The sequence below is a fragment of the Megalobrama amblycephala genome, linkage group LG7 (assembly GCF_018812025.1).
Source record: "Megalobrama amblycephala isolate DHTTF-2021 linkage group LG7, ASM1881202v1, whole genome shotgun sequence".
NCBI classification, from domain to species: Eukaryota; Metazoa; Chordata; class Actinopteri; order Cypriniformes; family Xenocyprididae; genus Megalobrama; species Megalobrama amblycephala.
In genome coordinates, this window is record NC_063050.1 from 30,772,975 (window position 1) to 30,789,526 (window position 16,552).

At 38.2% G+C, this 16,552-nt stretch overlaps 1 long non-coding RNA gene across 3 annotated transcripts; it reads left to right on the plus strand.

The window, feature by feature from the left end:
* Positions 1–72: 72 nt before the first annotated feature.
* Positions 73–2,528, plus strand: LOC125271438. Of its 3 annotated transcripts, XR_007185615.1 has the most exons (4): positions 73–457; positions 1,120–1,205; positions 1,298–2,096; positions 2,212–2,528. It is a non-coding gene; the product is annotated as an uncharacterized LOC125271438 (long non-coding RNA). The 3 variants fall into 3 exon arrangements; XR_007185616.1 differs by having other exon boundaries at positions 73–1,450; positions 1,957–2,096; XR_007185614.1 differs by having other exon boundaries at positions 73–2,096.
* Positions 2,529–16,552: the final 14,024 nt, after the last annotated feature.

The window sequence follows — 16,552 nt, forward strand, 5'->3', positions numbered from 1 at the left end:
TTGAATATTTGATCTCTTCATGTGGGCGGAAATGAACCGTTGTGCGATTGACTTGCAGTAGGCACACAGAGGCTGCGTCCGAAACCGCCTACTTCTCTACTATTTAGTAGGGGAAAAGCAGTAGGCGAGCGAATAAGTATGTCAGAAGCAAAAAGAGTAGGCGAAAATTACCTGGGTGACGTACTAATTCTCGCGAGATTCGGCCGTGCGCCTACTTAAAGTGCGTCCGAAACCACCTACTTACCTAATATATAATAGGGGAAAAGCAGTAGGTGAGCGAATAATTATGCCAGAAAAGTAATCATAAATAAGTAGTCGAGAAGTTCCCGGATGGCCTACTGCTTCCGCCCAGATTCTGAAGTATTCCTCGCTGGATACTTTTCTATCCCACGAGGCCACGGGAGAGGATACGTCATATCAAACACGGAGGAGAAAAGCGACGCGGATGCTGTCAAATGTGAGTATTGAAAACCAAAAACACGGTTCTTGTGTTAAAGTCACATTTGTTGAACTACTGTAGAGTAAACTGCTGAATGCGTAAAGATGCTAGACAGTATAGTTGTGATTTTACTGTAAAAACATGTTTTATTTTGTATAGATAACAGGGAGCTCTAGTAAACACATAACTTAATTCTCCGAAGAGGATACATCTTAAAGATGCTTACTAAATGTTTATTTAACATCTGACAGGAAAATATTAAGAATATATAAAGTATTATGACTTATGAGTGATGGATTATGTTCTATGAGTGATATGTGTGTGATATTATGTAAAATTCACTGTTGTCAACACTGTTTACATTACATGAATGCAAGTAATGTAAATAAACAAATGTACACTTAACTAGACAGACATAAGTTATCTATTTTATTTGTCCGTTAGTACTTTTAATTAAACAAGGAACATTTGTGTTGGATAAAAAGTGAGTTAAAACAAATCTTCAACTACATCAACATGTAAATGTAGATTTGAGCACATAAATCTCAGAGGAAACTTGAATCTTGTCTGATGTTACAGGGACAGAAATGAATAGTTGTAGTTTATTTTATTTTATTGTAATTTCAAACAGAGTTATTACAGTACTTTTCTGATTCTTGATGTCTGTGCATTTGTTGCAGAGCTTTGTGTTGGAGCAGGACCTGTGAGGAAAGATGACTGTGGCATTTGTGAAAAAAAAAAGGAAAACCTGAAACAAAAATATAAAGTAAGATTATTTTGTTACTTCTAATACAGAAATCAGATGACATTGTGCTGTTAAAATGACTGCTTTTGTATTATGATTGTGCATTATTGTAGGATGTGAATGTCCTCAGACTGGTGTGAGCAGTAAGGATGGAGAACCACAGCAGATCCTGGGAATGGTTCAGTGTCATGGATGAGACCCTCCATCACTCCTCCTGCCCTTGCTGCCTCATCTGGACTGATGTTGATGTGATTTCTTCATCCTCAGTGAGTCCAGAGCCAGCGAGAGCATCTAGACAAAGACCAAAGGACAGTGAGGATGTGATTTTGGTCAAGATTGTTCTGCTGGTTTCAGTTCATACACTGGAGCTTCAAAAGCATCATCAAATAATGTCATGAAGCTTCTGGAAGTCAGGCTCCATTGACTGATATTGTAGAAACTAGCTGGACAAACTTGATCAAAATCAACTTTTGTGTTCAGAAAACAAAACAAAAAAATGAACACAGGGATTGAACAGCATGAAGGCGAGTGAATAATGACTGAATTTATTTGTTTGGGTGAATTAACCCTTTATGCCCCCAAATAGAAATATGTATGAAATGTATGTATGAATTTATATTATAGTAGTACCTTGAAAAAGTAAACTTTAAGAAATAAACAGCTTGAATTAGCGTTTGTGCTCGAAACACTAACAAAAAAGGATTTAAAAAAAATCGAATTTACATTTGGCAGATGCTGTTATCCAAAGTTACTAACTGTGCTCTTATTACAGGGATGATCCCGTTGGAGCAACCTGTAGTAACCTGGAGTAAAGTGTCTGGATCAAGCACACACTGGTGGAGACGCTGCAGAGATCGAACCAGTAAACCTTCTGCTGACCAGCTCAGTGGTTTAACCCACCACACCACAAAAGTAATGAAGCTACGACAGAAATGATCATGTAATTGTAAAAATATGAAATGAAGTATGGCAAGAAATTGAATGCTGACATGAATGAAGTGTAAAAAGTTTTAATCTGTTTATTCAGTCATGCTGATGGAGAGCACATGGATGTTTGGATCAGACACAGCAGAGCCATATTGTCCTGCACATCTTCTCCCACTCCTGCTTTAAGGTTGTGGGGTTCAGGGGTCCATCATCATCATCTTCCTCATCCTCTGGATCAACGATGTCTCCATTGAGAAGAGCAGCAGTGAGGGACATGATGGATGAAGGTGTTCATCAGCTGCTTCATCAGAATAAAGCTGCAGAATTGGCACAGCTGTGTGAGATGACAGCAGGACTGTAAATACCTGATTGTTAGATCAATACATTTGAATAAAGCTTTGTTTCGTGTGTTGTTGACTTGTACATGCATTTATTTATTTATTGTCATTATTACTTTTATTAATTCTTTACTTTATGCTATTATCAGTAAATGTATATTACTTCATGCTTTCATTGACTGTAAATGGAGATGTATTCACATCAGCTGTATTTGTCTCGTGTGTGTTCATGCACAGCTGTCATATAACAAAACATTACATTTTGCTTGTTTTACTAAAGAAGTAATATGAAAAGTAATAATTAAGTTTTGGTTTATGGTTAATGTTGGGGTGTGCTAGCAAAGCAGTTCATTCTGAGGTAATCTTAATTTCAAGTTGATTTTACTTACATTTTTTGAGTATAAAATCAACAGTCTTCTTCAAAGGCAAGATCTTCGAGCAGCTGCTGATGTCTTCTTTGGCTTCAGACGTTGCTAACACTGAGGAAAACTGCACTAGGTAGGGTTCAGTTACTGGTGCTGTGAGGTGTTAGTGCAGCTGTCACTTATCTTTATTTTATTGCAGGACCAATAATTACATACAAGATCAGGAAAAATACCAGTTGTATCTTTAACAATGAACAATAATAATGAAAAAAAACCAAAATGTGTTTGTATACATCATCGTTTGAAATTATATACACACATAAAGCATGATGACAAGGTTAAATATTTTGAATACATCATAATGCATAAAAGTATTTTATTTATTATTTGTAAGCCTGAGGGATGGAACTAGAGCTAATTCAACAAGAAAATGTGGAAAAAAATTGATTTTTGACTTGTGGATGGACATTTTTGCATATAAAATAAAGAAATTAATAACATATTCACACGAATTTGGGTATTCGTAACAAAAAATAAACTCGCATTATAAAAATATAAGAACTTTAAATTAACCCAAAATATATTAGTTGTAGCCTACTACAATTACAAAATTACTGGCAGCTGTTTTTTCAACAAGATCACAAAATAAGCAGTTTAATCAATATCAAGATATTAACAGATAGAAGAATTAAACCTGTCACTCTTTTAAGTTGTTGCGCTTGTGATAACGTCGTAGGTCACATGATAACCTCAACATGGCGGATTATTTTCGGATCTCGCATACTCAACGAGATTTGGCTGTTAAGTACCTACTCTTTTGGCGCTCGTTAAGTAAGTACTTATTGAAATTAAGTACCTACTCATTGAGTAGGCGGTTTCGGACGCAGCCAGAGTTGTTTCATTCCTGAATGAATAAGAGTCTTTGAACGACCCATTAATATAGACGATGATTCAATCACCAATTAATATAGAAAACATCTTGATTTTATTCCTGAATTAATCAGCGTTTTGAACGAATCTATGAATACATAAATGACTCCTTCCTTAACACAATGACTTACCGCCACCTAGTGGTGATATTACTTTCATAATCCAGGTATCATTTCATTTTGTCATTTCATATTTCTGTATTAAAAATGTTGTTTAAAATATTAATCTCATTATATTATACAGTTTTAATGCTATGTAAATGTATTTACTGTAAATAGCTACATCTGAAAGCAACTTCATGCACTTGGTTAATACTGATTTAATTGGTAACAGCCTATAGTGTCATATTTATTTATTTAAATTTATTTGACTAAATTTAAGAATTTAACATGCTATCTTTAATAGCATACATATTTAATAAGATTAGGAAAGAAATCCTACAGAAAGGTAAAAGAAAATAAAAAACCCTGAAAATCATTTGCTTCACATGGGAAAGTTAATTTCTGACTCTGGTAGATGGCATTAAATATGAAAACCCTTCATCTCTGGTTTATTGTTCAAAGTCTTATTTCAGGGTTTTATTCATACTCAAACGTGTTCATTTTAAAATCATGACGTCAAATTCATATTTGAAACAGCCATTCTGTGGGATAACGACATTATGATATCCATCTGTGTAATGTATGAATAAAAATCATAATAGAACTAGATGTGCTGTGAACATAAACTACGATACGATGTCATTTCTTTTCATATCTGTGATATATTTTAAGTTCCTCCATTGTCCATATCTCAGCGTATTATTGACTATAAAAAAGTTATGACTTCTGTATGATGACTTAAATTGATACTGGTCTGGGATTCACTACCATATCTCTGTGCTGTCCAGTGAGTCGTGGGGTCAACAATAATAAAACAGGCAGTGTGCCAACGGTGTTTGCTATTAGGTAGCTGTGAGTGCAGGTGCTAAGTAAATTATTACTTCTGAGATAAACTAGTTTAATAATAATATTTCTGAGATAAATACGCGTAGGTTGCCGAATTTATGGACACACAGAAAAAAGCCTTGTCTATGCTCTGCCTCTGTATGGTATGTGTCAAGCCATTCGTTAGTCTGGCTGTTTGACGAGAGTTAAATGTAGTTGCAATAAACGCGTTATGAATCCATAGCAGTGGATTGTTATTCTGCTGCGCGGAACTGCGGAAGAACTGGGGCAAATTCAAGCTCAAACCGGTGCGCAACGTTTTGCTACGTTTTCCGGGTTTAACTACGTTTCCTGGAAACGGTGTGCAACGGGTTTGAGATACGTTTTCTCTTGTTTAGTGGGTGTGTCATAAATGTCAGCCCAATCAGCGGCAAGATGTATATAAACCACGCAGTATTAAAGAGACAGCTCGCACAATGGGTATTAATGTAACATAAAAATACTTATATATTTTGCTATTGTATTGTGAAGTGACATTTTAATAAACTTTTCTATACTCCTGATTATATAATGGTAAATGTTACAATATCATAGCACAACAACAGTGATCAGCAATAATGATAAGCCTAATACTCACAATAAAAATAATATAGATCAACAGTCTCGGAGGTAAGAAGTGGATTATCCTTCACCTTAAATGTTTGTCTTTTCATGCTGAAATGCAAGGCAAATGTTATATCACAATAATTAGAAGTTTCCACAAATCCCTTCACTCGATTGGGATGTTCTGTTTTATTCTGGACGGCAAGGGCAGTGACTGTAACATCGAGCGTATTTTGCAGTATTAAACCAAGCGGCAACCTCCCCCTTTCTCTCGTGAAGCCAATACGGAAGTAACTTAAACTGCAATTCATCGACTGGCCGCTAGGGACAGGCTCCAAAAGAGAGCAGAATCTCATAGAGTCCCATGTTAAATTGGCCAAGTTTATAGCAGAAAAAAACATGTTTACAAGTTGGTTCAAATTGTGGTTTTGGTCTATACTGTTATATTTGCCCTTCATGACAACTCTGAGGGGGGTGAATTTTTTTATAACTTATCCGTTTAAATTATATTAAGCCTTAAAGTTCTGCATAATTAAGGGCGTGGTCACTTGAGTGACAGGTAGATTGCGCTGCTGTCTGTGAGCCGTCATGTTACCTCAGCTGCCGCTGAATTTGGCATCTCAGCCGTATTTGTGCTCGATTATTTTATACAATTATAAAATATGGCTTGCTGCATAATATTCGAGACTGATGTGTGTCTGTGTAGATGTGCATGCATGGGGAAGAGACAGAGAACACACGGTGTTGGATCGTGGCATTGGCTGAAAGTTTTGATTGTGAGATTTACTACAATGACAATGGCGGGAGGATATCAAAATCCGACAGCACTGCTTGGATATTATAACTAAAACTGCTGCACTATTTTGAAAAAAATATACATTGGACACAGGTTCATTTGTTTGTTAGATACGATCGTATACAGTTTTACAACATAAACGCTGCTCAGATTGCATCCTTTCTTGAAGAACGATGACAGAGAGCAGATCATTCAGAAGAAATGTGATGTTTTTTTGTTTTGCAATGGACACTCATATTTTACCCAAGTGCCACAGATTGGATTCATCTCGCGATCTCTATTTCATTATAAAGGTATGAAGTCCCATTTGATTTTCCATGTTGTTATTTGCACAACCAACACTACTGGTGTTGGAGGATCTATATCTTAAACCTTTAGAACGTTCTGATGATAAAACTTATCTTCATTAATATTTTAGATCGTATCTAAGATAGATAGATAGCTCCTTTGCTGCTAACATGGTCACGTCGAGCTAGGCGGGCGTGGTTTCAGCAACCAGTCATATCAGCTCAAACCACCTCCCCGCCTCTTTGCCCATTTTCAGTTATCCGGGAGTGACGTGCGGTGACGCGCAGCTAAGATGGCCGCGGCCTCATTTACGCGTCAAAACTGCTGTTCAGAACTCTATGGGTGACGTCACGGACGCTACGTTCATATTTTTTTACAGTCTATGTATTAAACACGTATTTCATCAGGCTCCGAAAATTCTTGAAAAGGAACACAAATAATGGCATTCTCAGCTGCCATAGCTGCAGCTCTTGCGTCATCAGAACAGGGTGTTCAACGCACCACCATTTCCATTTAAAAAACGTTTTGCAACGTTTTGTCAACGCAGCCCTGAAGACGGCTCGGTTTAATGTTTGGTCGACCAATCAGCGGAAAGGGGTGTTTCATTCCCGCCCACATGTAGAGATCAAATATTAAAATTGTTGTTTATTCATTTTCTACCACTGAACGAAAAATCAAGCCGAATATTAGTTTTATATTAGTTTGAAAAAAAATAAATGAAAAACGAAAAAGGTGCAGTTTTTTTCATTTTTCCGATTTCTTTATTAAATCACAAACAAATGACCAAAAGATACACGTAAAATGTTTCTCATTTGTCTGTATTATGTGACAACATTGTTTCCTTTATGTGCATGTTGTTACAAATTGTAGCAACATAAAGACAGAATATGGGCATGTAATGTCAATGCATCAATCAATGCAAAGACTTGAACAAGTGAAACATGCAATTTTGTGCAAATTTGACAACAGAACAAACGTGACGGAGAACACGGTGAGTTGTCTTGTCAGAAATATTCTTTAATAATAAATACAGTGCATACAGTTCATAGCAAAGGCCATTTGTAACACCCAATCTGAAAAAGTATTCGATCTGACCACATGGGGAAAATTTGTAATTTTTTTTATAAAACAAAGTATGACAACAAATTCAAACTTAAATAATAAAATGAAAATGATGTGCACAGATTCAATATTTTTAGCAGATAATCACTTGATAAAAAATTAGTTCACCACATAATGACAGAAAGAAAAGAGAGTGGGAATGCACTCACTGCTGCCCTCTAATGTTCATTTAATGCTCTATTAAAAGGATTCCCATGCTCATTTATCAGCCGATCCCCTTTGACCTAAAGTTTTTACTTGAAGTACCCTCTGGTATTTCAAGTAAAAGTGGTTTTAAGTAATAACGTAATTTACCAGTATATTCGCATATACACAGTTCTCTGATGTTGGTCACATGACATGCAGGCAATGGTCAAATGACTTGCAGATAAACAAATAAAATATTTCTTATTTTTTTAGTAAAATTATTTATTTATTTATGTGTGTGTACAGGCTATATAGATTAGCCTCTGTCTGCCTAATAATATCACGTAGGCCCCCATTGTGTTGCCAAAACAGCTCTGATGCATTGGACTCCACAAGACCTCTGAAAGTGTCCTGTGGTATCTGGCAATGCGGCATTAGCAGCAGATGCTTTAAGCCCTGCAAGTTTTGATTTGTTCATCCAGCACATCTCATAGGAGCTCAGTTGTATTGAGATCTGTGGAATTTGGAGGCCAAGGCAACATCTTAAACACTTTGTCACGTTCCTCAAACCTTTCCTGAACCATTCAGGGTGCATTATCCAGCTGAAAGAGGCCACTGCCATCAGGTAACACCATTGCCATGAAGGGGTGTACATGCTTTGCCTGGCAAGGCCAGACTGATATATCTTCTACAAGATATATCAGTCTGGTCAGTCCGCCCTCCGTCGCGATTCGAGTCAACTACAAACCGTAATGTGCAATCAGATTCATTTATTTCAGTGACGCAAACAGCGTCACTCTAGTGCGGCGAAAGTCCCTTCAATATCAACAAAGATTGCGCATGGGAGACCTGAGAGTTTGTTCTATTCAGCAGTGAATTCAGTTTTAAATGACCAAAAACAGATTAATTATTTACTTTTCTTTTCGCTGTTGACTCTCTTGTCACTTTGCTAACGCTAACATTTCACACTTATTCATATCCGCCCTTCTCTGATTGGTTTACTCCGCTTCCTGTTTGCTCGGATTTGCTCCACCCTAGAAATCGAATTGATTCAATGGCCGACCAGACTCATCCGCTGGTACAGTGGTGAGGCTGGATTTTCCAGGCAAGTATGTGCTATGTGGTCTGCAACAATCTTTAGGTAGGTGGTACATGTCAGAGTAACATCCACATGAATGCCAGAACATTGCCAATATTGCATAAAACTGCCTCAGCCGGCCGGCCTGCCTTCTTTCCATAGTGTGTCCTGCTGCAGTTTCTAAACCAGGTAAATGACACACATGCACCTGCTATCCACCGATCTAAAAATAAACATATTTTTTTCAGACCAGGCAACCTTTTTGCTTTGCTTCATTGTCAAAGCTTTTTGCTTGCTGACAGGTGCTATTGTAACTATACAATCAATATTATAATGTTATAGTGGGTGAAAACTATAAACTATTTCTTGCATATATATATATATATATATATATATATATATATATATATATATATATATATTATTTTAAAAATAAGTATGTAAATTATGGCAAATCCAAATAGCTTTACATTCTTTATTGGATATAGGGTTTACACAATATTTTTGATGCTTGCAGGACAGCTGATTGCCCTTGCAGTGCCAAACCACGTGTAATCATATGTCCCCCCAGATGTGTTTGAGAACTTGCAAATGCCTTGGTGGAAGAGTGGGGCATCTCTTAGCAAGAACTGCCAAATCTGGTGCAGATGAGATGCGCTGTAGAACTTAAAGCAGCTGGTGGCCACAGCAGATATTGACTGCTCCTTACTGACTGCTACTTTCGATATTGAACCCCTCCCCCCCTCCTTTTTTGTTGTGTGTGTGTGTGAATTTTTCCTTGTCTGCTGCTGGAAGGAGTTTTAATATGGAATTATTAGTCACATGGAATTTGTGTTTGGAATGAATGACTAAAAGAAAAGTGTAAATTTTCAAATAAATCTGGGATTTTATGGCACATGTGTTTAATATTTAAGGATATGGACACTGAGGTACATTAAAACTTCTTGATTTGTTTGAAACCTGCAGGGACGTGCACAGGGGGGTTGCTCAGGTTGCTCGGGCAACTGCCCATATGCCCTTCTCGACTCACGTTGCCCTTCCGAGGTGGAAAAAAATAAATAAAAAAAATCGTACAATGGATGCAGAATTTCACGTAGGCCTAGATAAAAAAAAAAAAAATCGCAAAGCCTCATTCACTTCCATATTCGGGCACCCGTCCGAAAGTGAAAGTCAGTAGGGGAAGGGCAAACTCTGTGTACGTGGCTGCAGCGCTGCACGCGACCGGCACCTGAGTTGAGCCTGCATGAGCGGCACTAGGAGGAGATTGTCGCGGTTGTCGGGTGAGTAAGAAAGGTGTCGGAAAGGTGAGTAAGGTTATAATCGTTAACGAAAACGAACGAAAACTAGGTGGGAAAAAACATCGTCGTTAACTGAAATAAAAATAAAAACGAGGCATTACAAAAAAACGATAACTAACCAAAACTGTAACGTGTGTTTGGCAAAACTAACTAAAATAAAATAAAATTATAGATTAAATGTCATTAGTTTTCGTCTTTGTCAATGTCTTTCATAGAGCAAACGTTCAGCTGCATTTCATTTCCCTGCGTCTCTCACTCACGCGTCTCTCTCACATACTCGCGCGCGCACAGCCCCTCCCCTCCGTGCACACCGCGCCTCCATGAGAACGAGTGTTGGAAGCGGAAGCAAGTTCGCGAAAGGTTGGTATCTTGTGAAAACCTTTACACAATCACACATTAAAAAGTGGTATAAAAATATTTTTAATTCTGAATATAATTTTGTCAGTGTGTTAATGTCGACCTGAGAAGCGATTGCTACTTTAGAAAGTTAACTAGACGCAAGTTTGAGGTAAAATGCACTTGGGTTGTCGATGTCAAAACACTATTTAAGCTGTGATTCAAGTAAGGAATAATTGACGACGGGCCGTTGAAAAAGGGAGTGCCCTTTTTTTAGGTCAGAGCAACTGCCCCTCAAAATTCCTGTGCACGTCCCTGGAAACCTGTTAAGAAGGAATAATTATCTTCAAGACAGGCATGACGTCGTGAAAAATGAAGTGGGATCGTTTTTACAGTCCATATAAATAACTGGTTGTAATGATTTTTACTTTGTCCATCCAAGGACGCAAAGTAAAATAGGGATTGGTACTCACGTCACCGCTGACGTTGTGATTTTTGGATCACACGTCTCTTAAGGTGTGGTTATGAGTACATCAGATGACCACTTCCCCCCCAGTTCAGGGCACCAGTCAAGTTATTTTACCTTGGCGGTATGAGAACACTCTCAACAGGGGCTTTTCATTCATTTAGAGTTAACGTAAAGTGGTCAGCTGATTTATTTGAAAGATTGGTGATATTGCTAACTTGTAGAACATCTTCTGTATTATCAGCACAAGGAAGACACAAGTGTAATAAAATACATTTTATTAACAAAAAGATAAACAAGAATAACTAACACAACTACTAAATGAATACCATGAACGATAAAGGAATAAAGTGCATAAGATACATAGAATACAAGTGATTAAGTTGGGTGTGGCTATGGAAGAATTACGTTATCTTATGGAAAGATAAACTGTTTCTCTGAAAATAATAAGGTGGAGAACCTTATTATTATGTATGCACCAAACAAATAAACGAGAGATTATTTGTTATTAACTAACATCAGCTATATTACATCTAATGGGAATTAGGAAATTTTATACTGATGTTATACAACAATGCCAAGGTCTCTGGAAAGAGGTTTGGTTAAGTGATATTTACGTTCCACGTGGTTGAGTCCTGATGACGGTGACGTCTTCCACTGGCTGTGCTGGGTGACAATGCATTGGGGAGAGGAGCCGGAATCTGTTTCAACAGTCTTGAACACAAAGCTCTGTGGGATGCTGATCTCCTGGAGCACCAAAGGGTCCTAAAATCTGGAACACGCAGATGAGGCCCTGGCGTAGGTGCAGAAGGTCCTTAACAATCTGGAACACGCAGACAAAGGTACCTTGGAGTGAAGGTTTGCTCTCCTGAGCTTAACCTTGAATGCTTCTCCATTCGAGTGCTGTGATTGGCTGCTGGCATCAGACAGGACACACAAAGTGTGGCCCACCCTTCTTTCCCCTGTGGAACTAATTTGCATAAAGCACAAAGTTGGAAATCTTTACAGTGTCTTTAAAGTTATACCAATGCATTTCTCACTTTCCAAACCACCATCAGAATACCTTTGGCAATATTATAAACAAATAGAGACTAAACATGATGGAAAAAGATTGAACTGTCATTCAATTGTACATTAACAGCTGAATTTGTTTCAGATGTTGGACTACAAATAGCTGTCACTGAGAATTACTTATTTCTGTGAATAAGTATGAGATGGATGTGTAGTTTGCATCAGTTCTAAGGTTTTCAAACATAGTTTTAAATGGATTTGGATTGGTCTTTGTGATCTCTCTCTGTTTCACACATTGCTGCTAAGGTCCTGAGGACCTTATGGTCTCTAGCCAACCTAGTCTCTAGATGGGTGAAGGGCAGAAACTCCATGTGGACCAATGAGAAGACCTGTCCTTCTCATGCTTGGTACAAGAGGTCTTCTTCTTGCCCTATAAAGAGGTGTCTGGATGTTGTCCTTTACATCTTTATCTGATGGTGTTGGACAGTTTGTTTGTGTTAGTCCACCAAGATCAAATCAAAATGTAGCAAACCTTTGTCCGCTGTTACGGACAGAGAGGGGCCCGGCCATAAACTGGGCCCTGGAATGTGCTGTTCACTACATGGTTTTCCACCTTAAAGGTGCCATCGAATGAAAAATTGAATTTACCTCGGCATAGATGAATAACAAGAGTTCAGTACATGGAAATGAGTCTCAAACACCATTGTTTCCTCCTTCTTATGTAAATCTCATTTGTTTAAAAGACCTCTGAAAAACAGGCGAATCTCAACATAACACCGACTGTTACGTAACAGTCGGGATCATTAATATGTACACCCCCAATATTTGCATATGCCAGCCCATGTTCAAGGCATTACACAAGGGCAAAACGTCTGGATGTGCACAGCTGAATCATCAGACTAGGTAAGCAAGCAAGGACAATAGCGAAAAATGGCAGATGGAGCAATAATAACTGACATGATCCATGATATCATGATATTTTTAGTGATATTTTTAAATTGTCTTTCTAAATGTTTCATTAGCATGTTGCTAATGTACTGTTAAATGTGGTTAAAGTTTCTATCATTTCTTACTGTCATTCACGGAGATAAGAGAGCCGTCGCTATTTTCATTATTAAACACTTGCAGACTGTATAATTCATAAACACAACTTCATTCTTTATAAATCTCTCCAACAGTGTGTAATGTTAACTTTAGCCTGTTAGCCACGGAGCACAGCCTCAATCTCATTCAGAATCAAATGTAAACATCCAAACAAATACTATACTCACAGGAATCGATGCATGCATGCAGCATGAATGACGAACAGTTTGTAAAGATCCATTTTGAGGGTTATATTAGCTGTGTGAACTTTGTTTATGCTGGTTAAGGCAGTCCGCAAGCTCGGGGCGGGGGAGCGCGAGATTTAAAGGGGCCACGCACTGAATTGGTGCATATATAATTATGGACTCAAAATAGGCAGTTAAAAAAAATTAATTAAAAAAAATCTATGGGCTATTTTGAGCTGAAACTTTACAGACACATTCAGGGGACACCTTAGACTTATATTACATCTTATTAAAACTGGTTCTAGGGCACCTTTAAAAACAAATAGGCCTACAGTGTGCAAGTGTCAATGTGAAATCAATTAAAATTTATTTAAAAAATTGATTTATGCAATATTAATGTAATAGACATATTCATACTGTTTATATATATATATATATATATATATATATATATATATATATATATATACACTATATTGCCAAAAGGGTCGCCTGCCTTTACGTGCACATGAACTTTAATGACATCCCATTCTTAATCCATAGGGTTTAATATGGAGTTGGCCCACCCAAGTGTGTTTATAGGAATTTTTGACCATTCTTCAAGAAGCACATTTGTGAGTTCAGGCAGTGATGTTGGCGAGAAGGCCTGGCTCGCAGTCTCAGCTCTAATTCATTCCAAAGGTGTTCTATCGGGTTGAGGTCAGGACTCTGTGCAGGCCAGTCAAGTTCCTCCACACCAAACTCGCTCATCCATGTCTTTATGGACCTTGCTTTGTGCACTGGTGCGCAGTCATGTTGGAACAGGAAGGGGCCATCCCCAAACTAGCGCGAGATTTAAAGGGGCCACGAACTGAATTGGTGCATATATAATTATGACTCAAAATAGGCAGTTAAAAAAATTAATTAAAAAAAATCTATGGGCTATTTTGAGCTGAAACTTTACAGACACGTTCAGGGGACACCTTAGACTTATATTACATCTTATTAAAACTGGTTCTAGGGCACCTTTAAAAACAAATAGGCCTACAGTGTGCAAGTGTCAATGTGAAATCAATTAAAATTTATTTAAAAAATTGATTTATGCAATATTAATGTAATAGACATATTCATACTGTTTATATATATATATATATATATATATATATATATATATACACTATATTGCCAAAAGGGTCGCCTGCCTTTACGTGCACATGAACTTTAATGACATCCCATTCTTAATCCATAGGGTTTAATATGGAGTTGGCCCACCCAAGTGTGTTTATAGGAATTTTTGACCATTCTTCAAGAAGCACATTTGTGAGTTCAGGCAGTGATGTTGGCGAGAAGGCCTGGCTCGCAGTCTCAGCTCTAATTCATTCCAAAGGTGTTCTATCGGGTTGAGGTCAGGACTCTGTGCAGGCCAGTCAAGTTCCTCCACACCAAACTCGCTCATCCATGTCTTTATGGACCTTGCTTTGTGCACTGGTGCGCAGTCATGTTGGAACAGGAAGGGGCCATCCCCAAACTGTTCCCACAAAGTTGGGAGCATGAAATTGTCCAACATGTCTTGGTATGCAGAAGCATTAAGAGTTCCTTTCACTGGAACTAAGGGGCCAAGCCCAACCCCTGAAAAACAACCCCACACCATAATCCCCCTCCACCAAACTTTACACTTGGCACAATGCAGTCAGGCAAGTACCATTCTCCTGGCAACCGCCAAACCCAGACTCATCCATTGGATTGACAGACAGAGAAGCGCAATTCGTCACTCCATAGAACACGTCTCCACTGCTCTAGAGTCCAGTGCCACTGCATCCGATGCTTTGCATTGCACTTGGTGACGTAAGGCTTGGATGCAGCTGCTCGGCCATGGAAACCCATTCCATGAAGCTCTCTATGCACTGTTCTTGAGCTAATCTGAAGGCCACACAAAGTTTGGAGTTCTGTAGCTATGGAATGTGGGATTACAAATTTGTTCTATGTTATATCTAGGTTCCAATGTAATAGTATATGAACTGAAAACTTTATGTATATTGTGTCAAGGCAGGCAGACCAGGTGTCTGAGACACTAACCTTTTGTCTCATGCACTTCCTGACCATGTGGCATGACCAGCTCAAGATACAGATGTGCTTTTGTCTCTATGATAATGTAAAGGTAAAGGTGATACTGCCAGACTGATTGGATTAGCACCTATGCATTTGAATGACACAGTTATGCTGATTAGATCATGGCTGGGAAATGTAGGGAATGATCTGATTCCTGTACTGCATTTGCATCCTTTGTTTAGATTGTCCACACCTCTACTCTATGTATCCCTCCCCCTTGAATGTATATGAACTACCAAGTCACTGCCTTAGTCAGATTTTGGATGACCACAGCGACGCACAGCGTGTTTCTCAATAAAGAGTAACTTCTGCTTCAAGAGATCCCAAAGTCTCCTGGTCTATGCTTCTGAGATTTCCAACAGTTTTGGTGCCGTGACCCGGATAGAGCTTCTCACCTCAATCCAGATTGGAACTTCAAGCACAACAGAGATCTGATCCAAAAGAAGATCCAGGCTGAATTTTCCTGTATACCCAAGGGTTGGTGAGCAATACTCTATCCAAAAGAACCATTAAGACCAGTACAAAGTTGTTATCCTCTGCGCCATCAGAGAAGAGTTAACAGACAGTTGGTAACAGACAACTAAGTTATCCTCTAAAAATGTTCTTTTAGAGATGAAGTTTATCCTCTGTTCAGGCAGGGAAGATTAGCATTAAATGCTAATATTGGTAACCTCTGTTCAGGCAAGATTGGCATCACGTGCTAATATTGGTTTATCCTCTGTAAAGTTAGGGAAGTTTTATCCTCTGCTTTATAAGGGAAGGTTGTTTATCCTCTGTTAATCAGAGAAGGTGGTGTGTTAACAGAATAGCCATCCTCTACTTTGCTAGAGAAGAAGGTTCATCCTCTGTTAATTCAGGGAAGGTTACAATTGTTACAGTGTGTTAGCAAGTTGGTTCTACTCTGCTCACCAGAGAAGGTTGAATACATTACGATGTGTATTAACTAGGATAACCTCTGCTCTGTCAGGGAAGTGTTGAAGTGTATTGTTGTGCCAGAAAGACATTACAAAATGTTGAGAAAGAACGCTAGACTTATTCCAACAACTGAGAAAGGTGGACTAGCTACTCCTTTATGGACAGATAGTGAGTTCAAATCATTGTTAGGAAAGCACATGGACTCAATTGTGACTGAGTCAGTCAGATTGGATTTGACAAAGAAATTTGGGATTCATCCAGAAAAAGTTTGGTCTATTGAAGAATGCAAAAAGGTACTTGGTGCTTGTATTCGGAAGAAAAATATGAAGGGCATTATCTGCTGCCACAGAGAATTTACTCTATCCATTGCAAAAGAACAAATCCAACGTATTGCTAAGTTAGAAGAGCAGAACAAACAGTTGCACAGTCGAGTGTCTCATCTCACTCAGAAGTTGGGCCTTAACAAAGCCTCAACCAAATGTGACTC